The sequence below is a fragment of the Sciurus carolinensis genome, chromosome 6 (assembly GCF_902686445.1).
Source record: "Sciurus carolinensis chromosome 6, mSciCar1.2, whole genome shotgun sequence".
Classification (NCBI taxonomy): Eukaryota; Metazoa; Chordata; class Mammalia; order Rodentia; family Sciuridae; genus Sciurus; species Sciurus carolinensis.
This window is the reverse complement of record NC_062218.1, coordinates 53,258,470-53,282,385: the sequence shown is the minus strand read 5'-3', so window position 1 is coordinate 53,282,385 and position 23,916 is coordinate 53,258,470. Positions and strand designations below refer to the sequence as shown.

Genomic DNA, 23,916 nt, shown 5'->3' with positions numbered 1-23,916 from the left:
TAAAGGAATAGGTACAAGGGAAAATAAGCAGGAGAGAATGGGTGACATTTGAAGAAGGGCAAATAGTTTGGTGAAGCCAAAGTACAGGATCCTGAGCTAGGAGAGGATCCTATAAAGACAGGCAAGAGCCACATTGCAAAGTTTCCTATGCCATTCCAAGGAGTTTGGACATTACCCATGGGCAATACACAATTTTTAAGGGACTTTTTGCTTTTGTGTAGCAAATAAGGGAGCGACATCGTAAGACTTGCTTTGTGCCATACCGCCCTAGCATTAGTGTGGAGGACAGAGAAGTGGAAGGGAAACGAGTTAGAGTTAGTTAACACATTAGTCAGGACCACAAACTGAAGATCAGAACTGAGTCAGTGGTGGGGGAGTAGACTCAGGATGTAGAAGCAGTGTCAGTTGACATCTGGATGCTTTGTGGCTGCCAGGCATTTCTCGAACACTCTTCCTATGTTGGGGAATTTCCCAAGCCCTGAGTTCATCTTCCTCAAGGCAGAAGCCAGAAACCCTCTTTCCCAGTTTCGCTGGCTGGTGGGTACAAACCAGCAAACTGGCCCACCCATCAAATGCCTCAAGAGGTTTTTGGAAGAGAGGCATATGAAGAAGGAACTATCACATGAAATGCATTCTGACAAGGACAGAGGTGGGGCATTGACTTTTGACAGCATTCCTAAGCAGCTGTTTTTCACCCCAAAGTTGGTGTGTAATCTGTGGCTATAGCAGGGTTTCCACTGGACAGCCTGACAGTGTGATTTGGACTTCGTTCTTACATGTAAAGCTTTCAACTCAGGCCCATGGGCCCTCCTGAATATGCTGTGTGCAAACTAATAATAAAAAAAAATTCTCCCCCCCATTAAAGTAGAGCTGCATTTGTTATTTGCAATTAATGTGAGATAAGTAGAAATGACAAGATTCTTTTGTTGTTGTTGGTCCTGGGGATTGAACCCTTGGAACTTTATCACTGAATACATTCCCAGTGCTTTGCATTTTTATCTTGAGACAGGGTCATGCTAAGTTGTTGAGGATCTCACTAAGTTGCTGAGGCTGACCTTGATCTTGTGACCCTTTTGTCTCAACCTCCCCAGTAGCAAGGGTAGCAGGTATACACCACTGAGTCTGGCTTAAAATGATAAGATTCAATGACAGATTGGGGATGAAAAAAAGGTTGAAATTTAGAACGTGACCCAGATCTCTCCCGTGGGTGCTTAGGTGAATGATAGTGCTACTAACTAAGCTTGGTAGTGATGGGGGAAAGGGCAGTTCATGGCAGAGAATGGGAAGTAATAATGAGTTTAGTTTTCAACATTCTGAGTTTGACTTTCCTTTGGGACTTGTAGGTCAAAGTCAATAAGAAGATGAATCTCAACATCAGTAAGAAGGGCTAACACCAGATTTAGGACTTGTCAGAATATACCTATTAAATTAGTAATTGAGGACATACAAAGTGCCAGACACTGAGGAAACAATTGTGAATAAGACAAAATCCCTGCTCTCATAAAACTCCAATTGAGTGGAATAAATCAGGAATAAGTAAACAAGTCAAGAGAGTAAATTCAAGATGGAGTAAACAATATTTTTAATTTTGTTGAAATTTTGAGTAAAGAAAGGTCTAAGAACTGACCATTGGATTTGGTGGCATGGAGATTACTTGTTGGATCTTGAAAGTACAATTTAAGTGGAGTGCTGGGGAAGGCAGTTATGGAGGGAGGTTCAAGAGTGAGTAGAAAGCAAAAAGTGGGGTCAGTGAATATAGAGTTTCAACAAGGGTCCATGCAATAGCTGTGGACAAGTGTTTAAGTGCACAGTTGGTAGCTGAAGTTGTGGGCATGGCTAAGATTTTTCAAAGACGCTGTACAGATTGATATGAGAAGCTGAAGATGGAAACCAAGGCAACACCAGTTAACAGAGACAACTTCCTCAGAAGATAGATGGAGATGGATCTGCAGGTATAAGAAGTAGCAGAAGAGAATGATGACCCAGACACCTTGCAAGACAGGAGAGGTTGGAAGGAAAAGGGAGTCATCCATTGATCTCCAGGATATAAAAGAATTAAAAAAAAAAATCAGAGACAAATAACCCAATCAATAAATGGCAAAGGAACTGAAAAGGCACTTCATAGAAGAAGAAATATGATTGGTCAACAAATGTGAAAAAATGTTCAACATCTCTAGCAATTAGAGAAATGCAAATTTAAACTACACTGAGATTTTATTTCACTCAAGAATACAAGTAACAATAAATGTTGGAGAGGATGTGGGGAAAAAGGCACACTCATACATTGCTGGTGGGAATGCAAAATGGTGCAACCACTCTGGAAAGCAGTATGGAGATTCCTCAGTAAACTTGGAATGGAACCACCATTTGATCCAGTTATTCCACTCCTTGGTATACACCCAAAGGACTTAAAATCAGCATACTATGTGACACAGCCACGTCAATGTTTATAGCAATTCACGATAGCTAAGCTATGGAACCAACCTAGGTGCCCCTGAACAGATGAATGAATGAAGAAAATGTAGTATGTATACACAATGGAATATTACTCAGCCATAAAGAAGAATGAAATTATGTCATTTGCCTTTAAATGGATGGAACTGGAGATTATCATGCTAAGTGAAATAAGTCAATCCCAAAAAATCAAAGGTCAAATGTTCATTCTGATATGCAGATGCTAACATACAATAGGGAGGGAAGGAAGAATAGAAGTTCATTGGATTAGACAAAGGGAAATGAAGGGACTGGAGTTGGGGTGGAAATGGGAAAGACAGTAGAATGAATAGGACATGACTTTCCTGTGTTCATATATGAATACATGACCAGTGTAACTCCACATCATGTACAACCACAAGAATGGGAAGTTATACTCCATGTATGTATGATATGTCAAAATACATTCTATGGTTATGTATAACTAAAAAACAGAAATAAAAAGCAGGTGGGCCAGACACAAAGGACCTGTGGAGTTGGCTGTTCGGAAGTTCTTAGTGATCTCAACAGGGCAATTTCAGTAGCAGTGAAGGTGGAGGCGAGGCTGTGTCCTGCAGAGGAGGAAATGGGAGGTGAGGAATGGAAGGAATAAATTTGGACCTGTGTTTGAGAAGGAAGAAGAGAAAAGTTCTACAAGGAGGCATGATTGAGGGAAATTTTTAGCTTTTAGAAAGAAGAGTTTCAGTATAAACCTATCCTGAAAGGAAGAGGTCAATGGAAGTACAGAAGTATCAGTAGATGAGAGATGGAGGAGATGGATTTAAGTAGTGTGAAGGGTTCACCTCGAAGTGGGGACAACTCTTCCCCTGAGATGGAAGGAAGGAGGCAAGAATGCAAGGAGTTGCAGAAAACAGCACGAGTGAGAGGCAGGAGGATCTTACACACTGGCCTGTATGTTCTCCCTAGAGTAGGAGGCAAGGTCAGTGTGGTGGTGGGCATCAGTAATAAGAAGAAGGTGGCCAGGAGACCTTTCAGGGTGCTATGCCAGTATGTTCACAAATAGCACAATCTACCTAACTTTTTGGTGTTCATATGTCTCTGCAACCTCACGACACCAATCCCACAAGCTGTTGCCCTCCTCTCTCCTTCCCCCACAAATCCCGTTTCTAATCCCACTGCAGCCTTGGAGAGGGCCCCTGTCCAGAGTGAGTTATGGATGGAATCTTTATCTTTCCTCTCTGGCACAAGTCTTTCCCCAGGAGGTCTGTGCTGAGCCCACTGTAAGTAAAATATAGAAAATAGGAAAAGCAGAAAACCAAGGCCAGAAAATTTAAAGACAAGAACACTGCAAAACATTATAATTTTTTTAGAGTTAAGTTTTAATAGATGTGTGCTATATATTTTAGGATTTAAACTTCTATAAGGCACCAATTGTTTTTGTTTTGTGTCTCCTTAGGAGGCAGTTTAGAGAAGCAGGATTACTGGCCTTGGAACCCTACTTCTTGGGTCCAAATTAGAAATGAGTCATCTTGGGTGTGTTAGTAAACCTCCCAGTGCCTCAGTGTCCCTATCTGTAAAATGAGAATTATCATAGGACTACTGCCTTGGAACTGTTACGGAGATTAAAAGATGGAATGTGTGTAAAGCCTCTGGGACGGTGCTCGTGTTGAAAGTAGTTGCTAACCGCTAGCTGTTAGTGTTACAAGCTCAGTAAGAATGAAGGCATATCATAAAACCCACACAGTAAATGCTCAAGAAGAGGCTAAAATACTACTATGAAAATTTTGTGGTGGACTATTTTATTGGGTGGGAGAGTAAGGCCCTGAATCTAAAATCTTCTAATATTAGATTATTTTTCTTTCTACCAAGTAACTTCTGTGCTGCGTAGGTATGTATCGTGTTAACCTCAGGACAAAATGTGTGGCTGGTGAAGGGGAACTTCTTGATCCTGTGAAGCTGCTCCCTTCTTGGGTTGCTTATTGTTGCCCTAAATGCCAATGATCTGCTGTGCTCCCTGCTCATCCGGGTTCCCTCTGTGTCCTCCTCTGGATAAGTTAGCCATTACCATACCCCTTTGTATCAGCTTGACAAGCGCCCTCTCCTGTATTCTGCTTCTTCAAGTGAGAGTCTTGGCCAGCTAGCTGACTGGAAGAACTAATGTGTAATCCTTTCTTCCAGGCAACATTTGCCTTTAATGGAGGTCCCTGTGGAGAGGCAGCAGGCTCCGAGGGATGAGCATGCTAATGGAGGGCAGGGAAGGCAGAGCCTACACTGGACAGTCCGGTGGAATTTGGATAGTTGTGGGTCCCCAAGGCCCATCGTAAGGACCCATAGGAAAGTTAATTTAGAAAGGATTAAATTGATCTGAATTCTAAACCCCGGAAAATAGGAAATGACACCTGGGCAGGTAGTGGATGTGCACTGTGCTTGTAGTGGAGTATTGGACTCTAATTTCTCTGAAGAGAAAATATAAGATCTTTTAAATTTGGGAGCAAGAACAGCAAAACTACTTTGAAGCTGTTTTAGTGTGCTGCTGTTCAGAGGAGGCACTATATCCCGTGAGGTAAATGTGTTTTTCATAAAAAATCACCAAAAAACATAATAGCGTCTAGCCATTGTCACACTCTTAGCTCTTGACAGAGTCTTCTACAAGTGTGTCATTGTATAAGACATCTCTCTTCTCGGTCCCTCTCTTACTTCGACTCTCAGGAGGGTGGTTTTTGCAAGGTATTTGGCTGGGGAAGGGAGTGTCTTGCAAGGGAAAATCTCAGCACTTTCACTGGATCTCTGTGTAACTAAGAGATCAGCCAATAACTGGTTCCCATCTTCTGCCCAAAGAGACACAACAGGAAATTGTAATGCACGATTTCCACCTGGATACGAGTAGGGAAAAACTAAGAGCTATAAAAGATATTTTAGGACAGCTGAAGAGAGTTAAATATAGATTCTATATTAGATTGATACTCAGCATGGACTGTAGATCGGTAGCAGCTGAGGCAGCATTGCCTGAGAGCTTGTCAGAAGTGCAGAGTTTCCACCCCCCTCCTGTGATCTATATAGGCATTGAAGGTTGAGAAACACTATATTAGACAACATTGTCATATCTATGTTGCATTTATTGTATATGAGAATGGTATAGCAGGAGAGTGTCTGTGTATGTGTACACATGCCTTCCAAGTAGAAGAATTCAGAAGTATGTTTATAGCCCATATGAAAGGTAAACCCTCCAAGAGTTCCCAGACACTTGAATGGCACCATGGATTGTCCTTCTTGAGTCATTAGAATCTTCTAGGCTGGATAGGCCAGGCATGAAGACATGTGCTACCCTGGAAGAGGAAGAAAACTAGAATTAGACCAAGCCTCAAGGGATGGGGCCTCTGAGTTCCAAAGGTGCATAGGGATTCGTTCCCACTATGGGACAAGAAGTCAACAAGGCTAGGAGTTCAGGAGTGTTCCCTAAACTCAGTGGGAATTTTTCCTCCTTCTTGGATGACAGTTTAAAATTCCTTCCCTCAGATGCTGTAATTCCCTTTGGTATCCCCAGCCCATTATCAAAGCCAGGCACACCCCCTACAATATTGTCTTTTGGCGACAAGAGAGGAGTGAGACTCACCCAGTGTACATGGCCCTTAGCAGAGGTAGCAGCATTTATCAGAAGAGGAAGCTGCTGCCAGCTCTTGGGTCTCACTTGAAGTGCCTCAGTCTCCTCAGAGGATCTGAGTCCCATATTCAGGGTTATTAACCACTGCTGGGATTTTTCTCTATCTGCCAAATCACATAAAGGGAAGTGGTAAGGATGAACCATCCCCAGTGCCTGTATTTCTGTAGCTCTAAAGGATATTGACTCATGGTAGGGCATTTATTTCAAATAAAACCCAGCACAAACCAAAAAGACTGGAGGGAAGTATCTCCGCCCACTCATATTTCCAAATTCCATTCAGGTTTGGAACTTATTTGAACAATTTTCATTTTGAAAACATGAAAGGATGGAAGAATCCAGCCTCTTTCTGCTAACAGTAGACAAAGATAAGCATCTCTCCACAAAGGTACAGGATTATGTTACCCTTCTGGAATCCTGGTAGCCAATTCAAGTTGTTTTTGAAGCACAATGCTACCCATGAGGCCTAAACCAAAAGAACCAGACATTCCAGATTGACTCAAATAATTCCATTTTTTAAATGTAATGTTCTGGCACCTCTGTGATTTCCATATTTGTTCCAGTTTTCATTACACCCTCTGATACTGAATGGTAAGATCAAAAACAAACTGCTTCATTGTTAACTCAGCTGCCTTCCTACCTTGTGAATATCAGGTGTAGGATGTAGTTTGTGGGGAATTAAAAGAAAGCAAAATTTCCATTCAAGGGTTTCCTTCTTTTTCAACCAATATAAACAGGGGGGAATTGCTTTGTGGCTTATTATGGGATAGGGGAAGTCTTAGAAAAAACCCAAAGGAAGAAAATTCTTAATGGAAAATGAATCTTTGATGAACTTTTAATTTCTGCATGATTAGGGAGTTACTGAGAGCCAAAATAAAACCTACTTTTTATTTCCCACTGTGTCTTATCCAAGGGGAAAGAAAATGACATTACTAACTGTTGAGCCATATGACTCTCAAAATACACAGTAACTTGACTGAAGGCAAGTCAAGAGCTCTTAGAAACCCAAAGATAAGGAAAGTTAAGTCCTTTGATTTTCTTCATATCAATTTGGAAACATTCACAGTTCAGAACTGGGAAGTCCATCCTATTATCCATGTAATATAGTTGTATTGTCTCTGACTCCACAAAAGAAGTTTTTCCAACCAAACTGGGGAAGAGCCCTTCTGTCCCATGTCTGGTCTGTGCAAGCCAGACTTTTTGGTACTCTGTGTGATAATTACCCCTTGCCAAACATGCTTGTCTGAATTATTCCATAAAACACACTTGATAAATGGGCTTATCAAGACCATTATGTCTTAAAGAACTTAAATTAGTCCCAGATGATTTTCTTTTCAGTTAAAAAATAAATTTAAATAAAATGTAAATGTAAACCTATTTCCAACTCAGAATCCCATTTCTACCACTGAAGCACATTCTGGCACCAAGTGCTATATTTATTTTTGACATTTATGACTTTTGTGCTTGTTGGAAACAAACAAGATCTCAGGTGGCTGTATCTGGTTTTTATATTTATGACTCTTCTGTATTTGTTGGAAACAAACAAGTTCTCGATTTTCTATCTGTAAAATAAAATAAGAACAGCTGCTTCATGAGGATCTTAGGGTAATTAAATAATAGACATAAAAGGTACATAGTGGGTGCTCCATAAGTATTATGTCTTTTTTTTTTTTTTTTTTTTTTTTTTTTTTTTTCTTTTTTTTTTTTTTTTTTTTATTTCATTCTTTATTTTTTTTTTTTTTTTTTTTTTTTTATTGTGAACAAATGGGATACATGTTCTTTCACTGTTTGTACATAGAGTAAAGGCATACCATTTGTGTAATCATACGTTTACATAGGGTGATGTTGGTTGATTCATTCTGTTATTTTTTTCCCCTTCCCCCCACCCCTCCCATCCCTCTTTTCCCTCTATACAGTCCTTCCTTCCCCCATTCTTGCCCCCCTCCCTAACCCTCACTCTAACCCTAAAACTAACCCCTCCCACACCCCATTATGTATCATCATCCACTTATCAGCGAGATCATTCTTCCTTTGGTTTTTTGAGATTGGCTTATCTCACTTAGCATGATATTCTCCAATTTCGTCCATTTGCTTGCAAATGCCATAATTTTATCATTCTTTATGGCTGAGTAATATTCCATTGTATATATATGCCACAGTTAGTATTATGTCTTAATTCCTTTAGCTCTGCAGTTGATGAACACAGATATAAAAGTTGATCTAATGATATTAATTTCTACCTATTTTCAAATTAACATTTTCATTGTAAAGGAATGGATTTCAACAGCAATTCAGAGTAAACTTTTTATATACGAATTGACTTTTAAAATTTGGACTGGGGGTCTGGGAGCGTAGCTCAGTGGCAGAGCACCTGCCCAGAAGGAGGGAGACACTGGGGTCAATCTCCAGCACTGCAAAATAAAATAAAATTGAAGACTCTTCCCTATTCGTTCATAGGGACTTCTGCTTTTCTGGTCTTACATATCATTCCCTTTGGCTCCCAATTCCTGGGCTGACAGAACCCTATATAACCCTTTTTTTTTGCACTCTACATTTCTCTTGTGGATGGCTTCCCCTGGCTGGAAACCTTTTCTCCTTCTCCCTTTATCATGGTCTTATTCTTCCTGTAAAGTCCCATGCAAACATCATTTCTCCTACAAAGTTACTTCTGATTCCCTTGGTCCCCCAATAATCTCTCCCTTGTAGTCATTCTCATGACACTGAGTCTTCTTTAAAATTATATTTGTTTTTTAAAAAAAAATACCATTTTAAATTTAGAAAAGGGTTAGATTTATGGGAAAGTTGCAAAGATTGCATAGAGAATTCCACCTACCCTAAACTGTTTCCCCTCATGTTACACCTTACATTACTATGACACATTTGACACAGCTAAGAATCTAATATTGGTATAAGCATTGAGCACTTCTCACTTACCTTCTAGCTGCCTGTAAACTGAAAACTCCATGAAGTCAGGGCCTTTGGCCCCTAACTTATTCTTTTCTATAATGTGCAAAAACCTAGACTGACCATGAGCACCAGCTGGACACTAAAACAATGTTCGTTGAATGAAGGAGTAATCACATTCATCGCTTTAGTTACCAACCTCAACAAAAGGTCTCAGTTTGTTTGCTTTTGTTTGTTTTAAGTAAACATAATGAAGTAGAATAGTATAGAGAAAAATGTGATTTTAAATGTAGAGTTTAATGAATTTGTACGAAGTGGACACACTCACCTATCACCTGGTTCTTTGAAAAGAACATTTTTTGCTCCCCAGAGGCCCACCGTGCACCCCTTCGGTGACCACTGCCCTCCATCCTGACTTCTTACAGTGCCCCCACTTTTATTTTAATAATAGGATACAGAGTCATGGTCATGCTTGTAATACGAACCATTTTACCTTGAAAAAGTGGCTTGAATCTATTTTAAAAAATTCTCTGCTTGATTAAAGGAAGTACAATGCTAGTAGATTTTCCAACAACTAAACAATGTCCATTGTCTCTGCAGTTTATATAGTTTTCTGCATTAAGGCTCAGCTTGTGGTTGGGTGTACCCACTTTGGACTGAAGGACAATTCCAGTTCTGACAACATCAGTCAGGCCAGTGTAGGAAGTAGGACATAAACCATTTTTTGTTTCTGTTCCCTTAGAAACACATGGAACAAAATAAAGTTTGCCAAATGGAAATATACAAAACCACTGAGGAAATAAATGTTATTTTTAGGCTTCTAAGAGGCTATCGCAAATAACTGGGAGGAGAGTGGAAAGAATTCAAAAAGTGGATGACCTTTTAACAAGACAACACAGCCAGGTCAACAAGTGTCTAGAGAATGTTGTGACTTGGAGGAAGGGTGCTGAGGGCCCAGGCCTGGAGGGACTGAATTCACTGGACATAATGAGAACAGAGTTGGATTGCAAGCAGGAAACTATCCTTCAGAACAGGAGCAGTGAGAATCCCAGGAGACACAAAGAACCAAGCAGACGTGGAGATCTGGGAGCTAGTGGGTTTGTTACTGGCAACCATGTCTGGAGTGCTGCCCTCAGAAGTCCGGGTCTTCTCCAGTTTTTGATCAAATCTCCCTGTGGAAACATGGTGACCTATCTTCCAAGTGGAGACCACAGAGGCCAAAAGGGGACAGAAGTGCTATCCCCAGGAGGGTGCTATTCCCAGCAGACATCACTTCTGGGTCCAGTGGGAAGAGAAAGTCACCATGACCTGTCTCTCCCTTCTGGAATCACTCCTTCACTGCCAGTTCTTAGATGGCTCAAGAATTGGCAGCTACTTTGCAAAGTTTATGCCAATTACACAAATTTTCCTGCTTTATCGTGCAGATTAAATCAAGACAGAGAATTCAGTCAGTTGGTCGTTCGAGCTCTCCTTAGAGATCTACTCAGCACACTGGCTCCGCTGGAGACCGACTGTGTGTCACACTTTCTCTCATTAAGGGAAAGTCACTCCAGACCAAGCAAAAACAGAGGTACCAAGAGTGGTTTTTCCAGCTATAACCTGTGTCATACTGTCACGCTCTGAGCACAGGAGCTACCTATGATGTTTTGGTATGAATATAGGAATGAGTGTTGCCTGCCCTTTACTAACCAGACTAAGCAACAGGCTTAGTCAAAAGGCCACAGGAGGCTGAATTTATTCTCCAACCCCCAACCTTTCTTTCACCATCCCCTTTCATTACCACAAATTTCAGTCAAGGTGGTTTCTAGGTGGTAAATAGAAGGAAGCTTATGCAGGAGCTCTGGGAGCCTTTTTAAAAAGATTGGTGCATTATAATTATGCATAATAGTGGTATTTGTTGTTACATATTTGTGCACGTACATAACATAATTTAGTCAAGAGAGAAGTTTTGAATGACTCATAGCCTCTGCTTATCCTACATATCTGGAATCTTAAAGAAACTTCCTATAGCTCTTTCATGAAGCAGGGCAGTGTATTAACTTTCTGTAACTGTGACAAAATACCTGAGAGAAATCAACCTAAATGGGAGAAAGACGATAAAGTGGGCAAATTCATGTAATTGGAATACTTTGTAAAGTAGCTGCCAATTCTTGAACCACCTAAGAACTAGCAGTGAAGGAGTGATATAATTCCAGAAGGAAGAGACGGGTCACAGTTTTTTCCTTCCTTCTGGACCCAGTAGTTGTGCCTGCTGGTCTCCCTGTTGCCTTCTGGGGAAGAGCATGCACTACTGACTGCACAGCTGTCACCCTCCTCCTAATCACTTGCTGGCCTTTGTGGTTTCTATCTAAAAGATAGGTCACCATGTCTCCTCAGGGAGAGATGTGCACAAAAAGGTAGAAGAGACCCAGACTTCTGAGGGCAACACTTCAGATGTGGCTGCCAGCAACAAATCCACTAGCTCCCAGATCTCCACATCTGCTGGTCCTTTGGGACTCTTGCTGCTCCCGTTTCTGAAGGATAGTGTCCTGCTTGCAAATCCAGCTCAGTGATCAATGAAGTCAGCCCCTCTAGGCCTGGGTTCTTGCTCTCCCCTTCTGTTCCAGCTTCCCTACTGCAAAGCTCTCTACTTGCCACTGAGGTTGGGGTTAGTGCAAAAACATGAAAACACATCTTCAAACAATCGGATTCTACTCTAGTTGTTCACTGTCAACAAAATATGGAAAAGCACTAGTTTTCAAGTTCTAGCATATCCTGCATCAAAGACTGTGTGCTGCACTAACCTTCAGACTCCCACAAATATGGGGAAGGGTGAAAGGGATGGTCCACTCCCTGTGTACTCCTACAAATTGTAAACACTAGAGAGATCCAAGTAAGATTGAAGTACTTGATGATACAGCCACTAAGAAGACTCTATGAACTTTAAAGCAATATTTGATTAAAAAAGTAAACTATTTCTTCTAAAGAAAAACAGTAAGGTGAAAAAAGTTATAAAATGACTGTAGTTAAGTAATGTGAAAGACCTGAAAACTGGTTGCAAAGGAAGAGAGAAAAGACTGGAAAGAAATGCCTCAAAATTAACAAAGGTCGAGTCAGGAGGGTGGGACTTTGGGTATTTGCTTCTTAAAATTCTCCACTTTTGTTTGTTTGTGGTGCTGGGGATCAAACCCAGGGCCTTGTGCGTGCTAGGCAAGAGTTCCATCACTGAGCTACATCTCCAGCTATAATTTTTCGGTTTTTAAAAAAGTATGTCCTACATTTATAATTAGGTAAAGAAGGAATGAAACTATGACTTGTGCACTTTATCAGTCAGCTAAAGCCATAAACAGAGGTGCTATAGTAGGAGCACCCTGTGTGCCCAGGGTGGATCTGACTGTCCCTGTGGGGGCGGGGCAGCGTTTCAGGGACAGCCCAAGGTCCAGGACTCTGCTCAGGCTCTGCTTGGCCAACAAAGAGGGACCTGCTTTATCTCAGAGCAGAGATGATGGCATACTGAGAAAACCAGAAAGTGCTAATTGATCATAAAGTCAGGACTAACCCTTGAAAAGGAGTGCACAGGGATGAGGCAGGAGGGGCCCTGGATTCAATTTCCATCACTACACAAAGAAAGAAAGAAGGAAAGACAGAAAGGAAGAAAGAAAAGAAGGAAGGAAAGAAAAGATGGCTATCATTCATGGTGGTGAGATAGTTGCTTGGCCGAAGTCCTTTTCAGTACTTGAGTCAAAATGGGTGACTTAGAGCCTAGATTATTCTTGGAAGACACTTCCAGGGAGAGGCCATGCTTCTTAAAAGTACAGGGTTTTATAGCCACCTGTACCATAGTCACATGTTATATATGATTTTATTTCTATTTAAATTGTATTGAACTCTTTTCATCTTGTCAAGATATCAGCTGACAACCTTGAGGAATGATAAGGAGGTTTTTTCAGTACATTGTTGAAGGAAGTGTTATGGTTTGGATGTGGGTGCCCCCCAAAAGCTCACATGAGACAATGCAAAAAGACAGTGCAAGAGGAGAAATGATTAGGTGGTGAAAAATCTTAACCCAATCAGTGAATTAACACCCTGATAGGGATTAACTGAATGCCAGGGTGAAGTTCAGCTTAACTGAAGTGGTAGGGTGTGGCTAGAGGAGGTGGGAATTGGGGGCGTGACTTTGGGGTATATATTTGTATCTGGCAAGTGGACAACTCTTTCTCTGCTTTCTGATCATCATGCAAGCTGCTTCCCTCTGCCACACACTCTGCCATAATGTTTCTTCCTCACTTCGAGCCCTGAGGAATGGAGCTGGCCTTCTGTGGACTAGACCTCTGAAACTGTGAGCCCTCAAATAAACTTTTCCTCTCCTAAAATTGTTCTGGTCAGATCTTTTGGTCACAGCAGTGAAAAAGCTGACTAAAACAGGAGGGCAGGACTTGGGTCTGGAGCCAGGCTGGGGGCCTATGTTCCCCACTTGTGTTAACTATGAGGGTCTGCAGGAGAGTGGGTGCCCTGCCAGGCACCTAGCAATCTTGAGGAACAGAGTTGCTGATTCCTGAGGAGACCCTCAGAGAAAGTAAAAACCTTTGTGTAATCAGCATTTCCTTGCAGAAAATCCTGAAAAAAATTTCATAAAGTATATCTTAGAAAAGAAAAGAAAGGGATCAAAGATGGGGCAGGGAGTGAGGAGGGCATAGCCATGTGATGCCGCCCTAATCTGGTACTGCTTTAGGTGAACTAGCCAAATTTCTACCCTGCCCTAATCTTGTTTCTCTGAGGACAGGAATTCTGTCCATAAGTTCCTCTTTAGGCGGGTCAGCTGAAACCAGCTGGATCTAAGATGGTTGCCAGACAACCTCTGACTTCTATAGTTATAATCTATCTGCATGTTAAATGACACCCCCCACCCCCGTACCATGACTGTTGAGAATTGCTGTATCAATGATGGGAAAGACCTGCAAAATGAGCATAAGGAGGTGGCATCTGAACTCCCCCAAATCTCTACCCATTTCCAGAAAAAACCTGAATATTCCTCCCCTCTACTAGCCTATCCTTCCCCCTAATTTCTTTTGCCCTAACCTCTCAACCCCCAATGGTCAAGAATTGGATTTGTGAGTCTGTCTCACACTTCTTTTTTGGCTGTTTAGTTTGTGCTCAGTCTTATTGGTTCCACAGTTATGAGATGGAAAAAGGACCCAGTTTGGGGTCAAAAATTGGTAACATCCGGTGTTAATCTTAGATTTTGCAAAATCTTCTAAGAGTTCTGGGTGAGGTTAGATGCTGTTTTTAGCCAGAGTAAATAGGAAAAAGAATTGAAGCATATGAAGTGCGAAAACTACTGGGCCCTGCTCAGGAGAGGACAGGGAGAAGCAGATGAGCGAGGGACACTTCCATCTTGCTTTTAGGGTATTCCATCTTGCGGCAGATTGTTGAACTAACTTGGCCCTGTGGTCACTTGGCCCAGTGGATCCCCTGCAGCTCAGTGCCCCAGTTGCCTCATCCTGTGTTTGTCGCCTTGTGGATTAAGCAGAAGCTAAAACAGTGAACCACAGAGGGTTGGTGATCCAGTTAGCAGGATGTAGGAAAGAACCTGGAACCTGGAGATGGAGTTTGATTCCAGATGAGCAGAACTGGCAACTCTCAAAATTACTACCCACTACAGATTACCCTGCTCATTTGTTTTAATCACACCGGACCTTATCACAACCTTCTTATTTTCTCTCCCTTTTTTCCTTTCTCTTACAAACAAAGGACTCACTAGGGTTACCAGCACAGTAAGTGATATAGCATGTTAGATTGCCTTGGCAGGGAAAAGGGCCTGTTTTCTGCTTTTGATCGCTGTTGGAGTCTCAGACCCTTAAATCTTTTGAACTCACATCCATTGTTCCAGACTAGCTGCTACCAATTCCACAGCCCCTGCTCTTTCTTGATTATATTTCTTTGGCTCAAATATGATGTCCTTGCTTTCTCTCATGGGCCCAAGGGGCTGGGCGTAGGGCAAAAGGGTTCCTAAGCCAAAACCAGAAGCTTGATTCCCTATAGTGATTTGAAGCAAAGGATAATCAGCATCAGTATCAACTGGGTTTAGGAGAAATAGCAGTAGGTTTATGTAGCTCAGGTAAGATAATCTAATTTCAAGGCAGGGGAGGAACAGATAGGGATGTTTGGTAGCTATTCAAATCAGAACTTCTCAAATTGGAATAATAATAAAAATAACTCAGGAAACTTAAAAAAAAAAAAAAAAAAAAAAAAAAAAAAAAAAAACCAGAGTTCCAGGGTTGGGAGTAGTGCAGACCTCTGATTTCAAAGCTCTGGGGTGATTCTGACATCAGCTAAGGCAGGCCACTGGCTTATGGCCTTGGCTACTTTGTATCAGGGGCAGCCCTCTACTGAGGCAACACAGTGTTTTCCTGGGGATGGAGTTGCTGATAAGATCTTCTCAGGTTCTAGAGATATATTTCACCCAGTCTTCCAAAATTCTGAATTTGCTTCAGGGATGGCCTTAAGATTTGAGACTCAAAGCTGAGGTGACCTGGGAAGAGGACAGAAGCTCCTGATCTCCCGAGTGAAAGGCATAGTGAAGAGTTTTAGGCTCAGGTCAGACTCCAGTGAGTTGGTGGCACAGACAGAATTTGAACTTAGGGCCATTTGAACTCTAGAGTGTGAGCTTCTTTGATGTCAGAAATCTCATTTCATTTGTTTAGTCTCAAAAGGAAACTGAATACAAGTTGAGGAGTTGGGATGGTAGTAATGACAACAGTTTAGGGAATGAAAGACAATAATGTAATAGTGCAGGGGATAATAATAGGAGAATCCAAGGCAGCTGCTCAGCTCTGTGGGGGAATTCACCAGCTCAGCCAGAATGAAGAATGGTGAGATAATTTACAGGAGTCTAGAACTCAGAGTTAGATCAGTGTTCTAAACTACTCTGGCTTTGACTGAAAGAGGAAACAACCATTCCTAAACCTAAGGCTATTGAGGTTAGCATTTGCTGAGCTCTATGCTAACCACTTTACAAATTTTAGCTAATTTAATCCATATAACAGTCTTTTGAGGTCACTATATGTCTAGCTTATACATAGGATCATAGGGGTCAAGGAGTTTAGGTAAATCATCAAAGAATTCCCAGCAAGTTGGTGGTAGAGACAGAACTTGATCTTAGGGCTGTTTGGCTCTAGACTGTGGGCTTCTTTATGTTAGATATCACATAAAGTGATACTAATAACCACAGCCGAGGGAATGAATGACAATAACACTAAACAAAGCAAAAAGCAATTAGTTTTTAAAGCCTCACATATTTTGGGGTTGTTGCTGCATAGTGTGAGAACTGAATAAAGCCCACGACATCTTAAAATCAACCTGGGGGGTTAGGTAGGGGCATCATAAACCAAGCAGTGGATCTAGTGGATCTATCTAAACTCATATTTTAATAAATAGCTATACATACCTCTCCAGAATCATTTAAAAGGAAACTAGTGTAATTTTGTTGTATCACTCTTCCATTTTTAGCAGTGTCTCTAAAGTACTCACCAATTTGGTTTGAGGAGATTGGCCATGACTTGGAAACCTTGTTGTCCTTGTAATACAGAATTGAGAGTCCACTGAGGGAAAAGTAAAGGAAATGACAAAGTACCCTTTGGAGGATGATGACAGAAATCTACGCCTGAAAATAATCACACCTTGGGGATCTTGGAGGATCTGCAAGCACTGCCCATTACTCACCAGTTGTAAGATCTCCCAGCATTAATCCATCTTGGCAGAGGGAAGAACATTACCAAATGACTACATTGCCTGCTGGCTTCTTCCAAACTTCTGGCTGGAAAAGCAAAGGAGTAAATATTCACTCTGTAAGATGGAATTATTTCCTGTATAGAATCTGCCTCATGGAGGTCCTTCAGGCAAAGTAAATAAGGATTTAAATTTTTATGTATTTTTTTTTTTTTTGATCACATGTCAACAAATTCTGGAGCACCTAAATTCTGTCCTGGAGGCAGTTCCTTTATGGTTTAACCAGACACATACAAGGTCAGTGACCACCATGGCCATTTTCTAGCCTGATAGCAATTTTATAACATTATGTAAATGCCAAAATTTGCCCCTATAATTGGCTGAGAAGGGGAAAAAATATGGTTCTTGAAGGTGCTTTAACATTTTTGGTTAATAGTTACATCATTTGCAGCACATAGGTGGTTAGAAAAATGTCTACTTGTAAAAAAGCAAAGTAAAACAAAACATTTCTCCCCCTGTTGGTGGGATAAGATTTTACTCACCAATAGAAAGGAAAATGTAGAAAAAAGCACAAACAAGGCAGACATTTAGATACTGGAAGACTTCTTTTGGCCACCACAGATTTTGAAAAGGTTGCTTCTTCTTAGGGAGCTCTTTTTTTTCCCCCCTTGTCTTTTTTCTTCATTCTCAATGCTGGAGATTGAACCCAAAGCCACGAACATGCCAGGCAAATGCTCTACCACTGAGTTGCATCCTCAGTCCGTCCAGTGGTTCTTAATGAGATTGTCAAGAGATTAAGAAGAAAACTGTGTTATTAAGCAATAAGTCTCAGGAGACATTGGGTGTTTTGAATATTTAATGAGTGAGAGAGTGTGCGGTAAATGTACCATTCTAGAATGTTACCAATCTTGGTTAATAGGAGATTTTCCTTGGAGAGGAGACAATGAGTATGCTACCCATATTATGCATAGAGAGAGGGTTCACCGAAGAGCTAGAGGCAAGTCATGAACCATATCAGAATGTTGATCCTCACCTCATAAGGTGAATAAGGTTGATGGAAACCTTATTCTTAAACCTGGGACTATCACCAGCCAATGGAAGAGATGCATTTGCTACTCATATAGTCCACAGGGCTGGGAGGAATATCTTGTTCCTCTGATAATGGAGTGGCCATTGGATTGCAGGTTTGGTGAAGAACCTTCTTCCCCAGAGCACTGCAGAGGTTGGGGGTCAGAGGCAGAGGGCTGTGATCCTGGGCAGTGATTGCTCTGAACATTCTTTGGTTACATTGAATCTGAACTCCTAGGACTTTTTCATGGAAAAACCATGGGCCTCTGCAGGTGAGATGAATCACCATTTGGCCCAAGTCACAGATTCCTGTTACTAAATCTGAAGGCCTATGCCCAAGTTTGACTCCAAGTTTGTGGAGTGTTTGACTGGAATGTTTGTGTGGCCAACGGTGAAGTGGCACAGGCCAAGTCACACAAAACAGACAACACCTACAGCTTCCACCTGCTAAACTTCTTGGCTTCAAGGGCCATTTTATCTTAGGGAGGATTGACTGGTTCCTTGGAACCAGAGTCTATGAGTGGAGTTCACATCAGCAAACAGTAATTGCTGGTGGGAAAAGGAGGAAGAGAGGATTAAGAGAGGTTGAAGAGAGTTCTGGAAAGGTAGGCTTGGATTTGGCAGAAAAATTTCATGAGTGATCTTTGGAGAGCAGTTTCATAGAGTTTCAGTAGGAGTGTGAGGAGCATTTGGTCTGCTAGCAGATGAGGAAGATGGACAGTGAAGAGGGAGAGAAGGAAGAGCTGTGCAGAGGAGTATTATACAAGAGTACCCTGTCTAAAAGGACATGCTTCACATCATCAGCAATATACATTTGACATTTATACTGACAAATTTTCCTGAAAATTCAGTGAAGTGTCTTGTTTAAACAAGTCAGTATATTGCCACTCTTTTTGACACTTGGGAATAAAGTGGGTGCCTTTAACCAGTTCTCACAAAGGTACTCTATGGGCTGGCAATAACCCTGAGGAAAATGTACAGTATTTAAAAGCCATTCCAGGTAATAAGTCACATAAAAGCAGTTAGAACCAATGACATATCTTAAAGAAGAAATTTTTATTTCCTAACCTTATCAATATTATGGTTCAGATAGAGATATTGAAGGTTAATATTTTTATGGGAGATAAGGAAGAATTTCCATTGAATCTTCCAGATTCAATGTAACCAAAGAAAGTTCAGAGCAATCACTGCCCAGGATCACAGCCCTCTGCCTCTGACCCCCAACCTCTGCAGTGCTCTGGGGAAGAAGGTTCTTCACCAAACATTTTTATGGGAGATAAGAAATGAATCTGTCACCCTCTATCAGAACACAAATACTTTACGTTCTGAAATTTCCCAAGGGTTTTCTTTTGCAATCTGATCTTGTCCTAACTCCTACCCACTAGTGTATGACACCATCTGCTGTGGTTGCTAGATGGGATTTGAAAACTGCTAGAGAATGGTTAAGTAGGAAAGAATGATTACTCAAGTCAAATCTACTTGGTTTAGGTATGAAATCCTTGATGTTTTTCAAAAGTAGCATTCAAAGCAAGTTAAATACAAATTTGACTTTCACTTATGGCACCTTAGGTAATGAAGGGCCTCTGGTAAAACTCTCCCAATTTATTATATTCTTTCCTATGTTCTTGGGAAAAAGAAGTTTAGGAACATGAGTCAAGTTTAAGACAAATGAAACCACAGTACTTGGTGGGGGGAGATCCACTAATCTTTCTTGTAGGTATAGTTGTGCTGCCAAAAAAAGAGGCACCAAAAAGATTATAGGTGGAGAACAAACACTCTAATCTTGATGTCATAATGGAGGGCATTCCACTGATTAGCCTTTTGAATAACTAGTTTGTTATCTACTAACTTTGAGGTATTTCTTATGACATGATGGCCATGGCAAGGGTATATTCAAACACCTGTATAAATCACTCATTGTTTCAGTGAACTGAACCATTTTATCCTATCTGATAAACAAGTGACTAGCTTAGCCTTGGAGCACTAGAAAGACTTACCAAGATCATTAATTATGTTTCCCCATCATGTAATCATTAAGTTCAGGAAGGGGCAGTGCTGGGACCTGAGAACAGACAAGCTCTCTGAGTTGGCTGATAGGCTTCTCAGGTTGGTTGCTTAGATGGGCTTGACTTTATGCAGTTTCCATGAAAAATTCAGCATATCAAAGAATAATTTCATAAAGTAATACTGAAGGGAATGTGACTCTTGGGTAAGGAAGAAAAAGGTCTATTTTGCCATTTTAGAATCTCATGTTCATTAGATGTTTTTCACTCCTCAGTTTTCTACAGTTTTTGTCCAAGACTGATCTTCAAAAAAGGTTCTCAGAACTAGTGGGGGTAGTATATTAAAAAGCAAAACTAACAGATTTCTGGACCTCAATGTAGACCAATGGTCCTGTCATTTCTGAGGCCTGGGAACTGATTTTGACAAGACTTCCTGACCCCTTCATCTCCTTCATGGTGATTCTGAAGCACGTTAATAAATTTATATTCTCACTCTCACATTTTGTGTTCTGTGTGTGCATGTATGTGTGTGGGAGAGGTGGGGTGGGGGAGTGGAGGGGGAGAGAGAGAGAGAGAGAGAGAGAGAGGGAGAGAGAGAGAGAGACAAAGGAAGGAGATCCTAAATTCAGTACTAAACCATGAACAGAGATAGACTAGTCTGTATTGAAAGTTTTTCTCTGTTGAAATGAGCAAGGAAGTAGTTGGAGAAAAGTTGGGTGTGATTATAAAGGGCATACAACTGGTTGTGTGGTGGGCTGATAGGCCTTGGACTAAAACATTTGAAACTGCAAATTTGCAAAACTGTGAATTGCATGGATATTCAGAATGCCGTTTAATAAAATGGAACACACCATGTGTTAGCTTTCCATCACTGTGACAAATAACAGAGAAAAATAAAGTTAAAGGAGTAAAAGTTATTTTGACTTATGGTTTCAGAGGTTTCAATCCATGGTTATTGGCCATATTGCTTTGGGCCTGTATACCATGGAGGGAGTGCATGGCAGGAGGATGCTCACTTCGTAGTGGCTGAGAAGCAGAGAAAGGAAGGGACTTTGATTCCAGTATTACCTTCAAGAACACACAAACATCTAACTTTCTTCCACAAGGTCCCACCTCCTAAAGGTTCCACCACTTCCTGTTAGCACCACAGGTTGGTGACCAAGCCAACACATGAACTTTTGAGGGAAATTTAAAATTCAAACCATAGCACCCTGTCATACAACTATCAAAGTTTGAATCCTAAGAAATCGAAATTTGTTACTATTTCCAAAGATAAATTTGATTCTTATCAAATAAGATATTTGAAATTTAAAAAAAATCTGAAATATCTGAACTAAAACTTGTATATTCCAAAGTTTTAGAGATTTAAAAAATATGATAAATGCCTGGATTCAGCCTTTCAATCTTGTCTGTAAATAGGCATTTAAAAATGCTAATATGTCAATAATGAAGATATGCTGCAATTCTCATAATCTTATTTCATCTAACTTATTTATATCCCTATGCATCCTGGTTTACATTATATATGGCATAAAATCAAATGTCACTAAAATATTGATTTTACAGACTTTTCACTGAAGTTATATCTGTTGGATAATCTGAATCTAGCATTCTTGACCTCTACTTAAAACTAGATTGAAAGGGGAATTAATTTAGGTAGCTCTAAAATGATTAAGTGACGTGAGGATGAGGCTTTTGTTTGTGGTCTCCACGTTCCCCCTGCCTGCCCGGCCGTGGCCTCTGGATGCGAGGCTTCAGGGAGGCATCTCCTGCGGCTTCCCTCCAGGTCTACTACTGTGGTGAGGCTGCCAGCAGCTGCTTTCCCAGGCCTTCAAGTTTCCAACCTTGGGGTGATGTGCAATTTTACTCCCTTGTCAAGCCCATCATGACTTCCTGTTCTTTTTCCGTAATGTTTTTCAGATCCACTTCTTCCTGTTGCCTTCCCAAGCCTGATTCTGGTCCAGGCTCTAATTACCTCACACACACCTGCACTCTCCTAATATCCTTTTTCCTGTCTACAACTCTTCCTCTCACTGTTTTTTTTTTTTTTTTTTCAAATTCTCCTCACAAAGAATCTTCTTCCCGAAGCATCATTTCCATCACACTCCAAAGCCCTTCCAGCAGCTTCCAATTGCATCCAATCCAGGTTTCAGGTCCTCTGCTCCAAATCCCCCACACACTGCCTGGACCATCTATCTCCTTTACAGCTGGACCTCACTCCAGCCAAGCAAATGTCCTGACACTATGTCTATACAATGCTACAACATCTGGTTAATCCAGTCAACTCTGTCAAATCTTCAGTTAATCATCTGGATGTTTTGTCTACAAGACGCCAAACATCTGGATTGACTGAAGAAATACACTACATTGATGAATTTTTTTTCCCCCCACTGAATTGACCAGATGTTTTGGCCTCACATAGACACATTGCTGTCTTCTCCATTTGTCTTAATAGCTTGTGTGTACAACCTTCTCTCCACCTGGAACATAACCTGTCTCCTCAATGCCATGTTCTCTCCTTCCAAATTATGGTCAGAATTCCCACTGCGACGAAGCAGTTCTAGATTAATCCCACTAACCCCATCTCTTGGACCACTGTAGCATTCACTTAGTTTTTGCATATGTACTTCTTTTCAACTGAAAATCACTGCTTCATGTTTTTATTTGGGGGCATTATTCTCATTCTGTACACCATGATAAATGCTATAGGTAAATAGGAGGGCTACCATTTAGCTTTTGTAGTGAGTGATCAAGGGCAAAAACTCTGGAATCAGTCTTGTCCTATTCTAACTCCTCTACTTACTGTGAGACCTAGACAAATTATTTAACTTCCTAAGCCTCAGGTCTCTTTCTCATTTGAAAAATGAGATAAGAATCAAGCCTACTTCATAGAGCTGTTTATAAGGATTACATGAGTTAATACTGAGAAAGTGTTTAGAAGAGTGGCTGACATAAGTCCATTAAATGCTGGCACTTATCACTACGGGCTCTTTACTTCAGTTAAAGCCTGGTTTTCCTGTCTGTTCTTTCTTGACTGTGGCAGCATCTTGCTAGGAAGGTAAGGCAGCTGTTACTGATCTCATCTGAGAGAGGAGGAAACACATCCAGAGGTGTTGTCATCTGCCTGTGCAATTGGTCTCAGGTCTGAAGCCTCAGGGCCTTGTTTTCTCATGACCTTTTTTATATTAGCAGCTGGTCCTTGCTTCTTTCTAGTATCAGGAATTAGAAACTGTTTTCTCTAAAGAACAGGTACTCAAGGAAATAATAGAGGTAGAAATGTGATTCTTCTAGACTGGTTCCTTGAATACCTGTAACAGTGTCTTAGGTTAAAATGACCAAAGGACATGTGGTGAGGTTTTCCTATAGCAACATTTGTTCAACTGCTAGAGCTGCCCCTGAACTGAGGCTGTATCCGTCTTTGTTTTAGAGTAAGCATGTCCTGTCTTTATGAAATGTGGTAAAACTCAAACATAACATATGTGATAACTCCATGTTGGATCCCCGAGTTCTTTTTAATGTATTGGTTTATTCATTAATTCAACAAATATTGTCTATTATTTGTTAGGTATGGCTGTAGGCACTGGGACAATAGTGAACAAAAGTGCTTGGTTTCATGGAGTGCACTCAAGGGTGAGAGATAGATGATAAAGAAAAAATAATTACCTTTCTAAGGCTCTTTCCTCATCTGCAAATGGATAACAAGTGTCTCTACTTCATAGGATTGTTTGTAAAAATTAAATAAATTAATCAGGCAAAGTGCTTAGGAGTTAAGAGTACTATTGAATAAAAATGAATAGGCAGTGGCATGCTTGAGCGTGTGTAGAAGGGTGGGTTGCAATTTTAAAGTAGAGAGATTATTCTAGACCTCATAGAGAAGGTGCCATTTGAGCAAAGACAAAGGAGTGGAGAGAGTTGAGCATGTGGGTGTCTTGGGAAAGACTGTTCCAGGTGGAGGAAATGGTCAGTACATAGGTCCTGAGATGAACCACACACAGTTATTTGATGAACAGCATGAAGTATGAATGATGTCTAGAAACAGATGGCAGGGTAGTAAGAAAGAAGTCAGAGGAAATGAGGGGAAGGGGTAGCAACTACAAAGAGAGCCTTGTAGCCACTGTAAGGACTTGTGCTTTTACTCTGAAT

The 23,916-nt window shown here is 40.9% G+C and overlaps 1 long non-coding RNA gene across 1 annotated transcript; it reads right to left on the bottom strand.

The window, feature by feature from the left end:
- Positions 1-5,565: 5,565 nt before the first annotated feature.
- LOC124987602 (uncharacterized) lies at positions 5,566-17,814 on the bottom strand. The gene is made up of 3 exons (XR_007109209.1): positions 17,245-17,814; positions 16,697-16,790; positions 5,566-5,759 (listed from the first exon to the last, which is right to left on the bottom strand). It is a non-coding gene; the product is annotated as an uncharacterized LOC124987602 (long non-coding RNA).
- Positions 17,815-23,916: the final 6,102 nt, after the last annotated feature.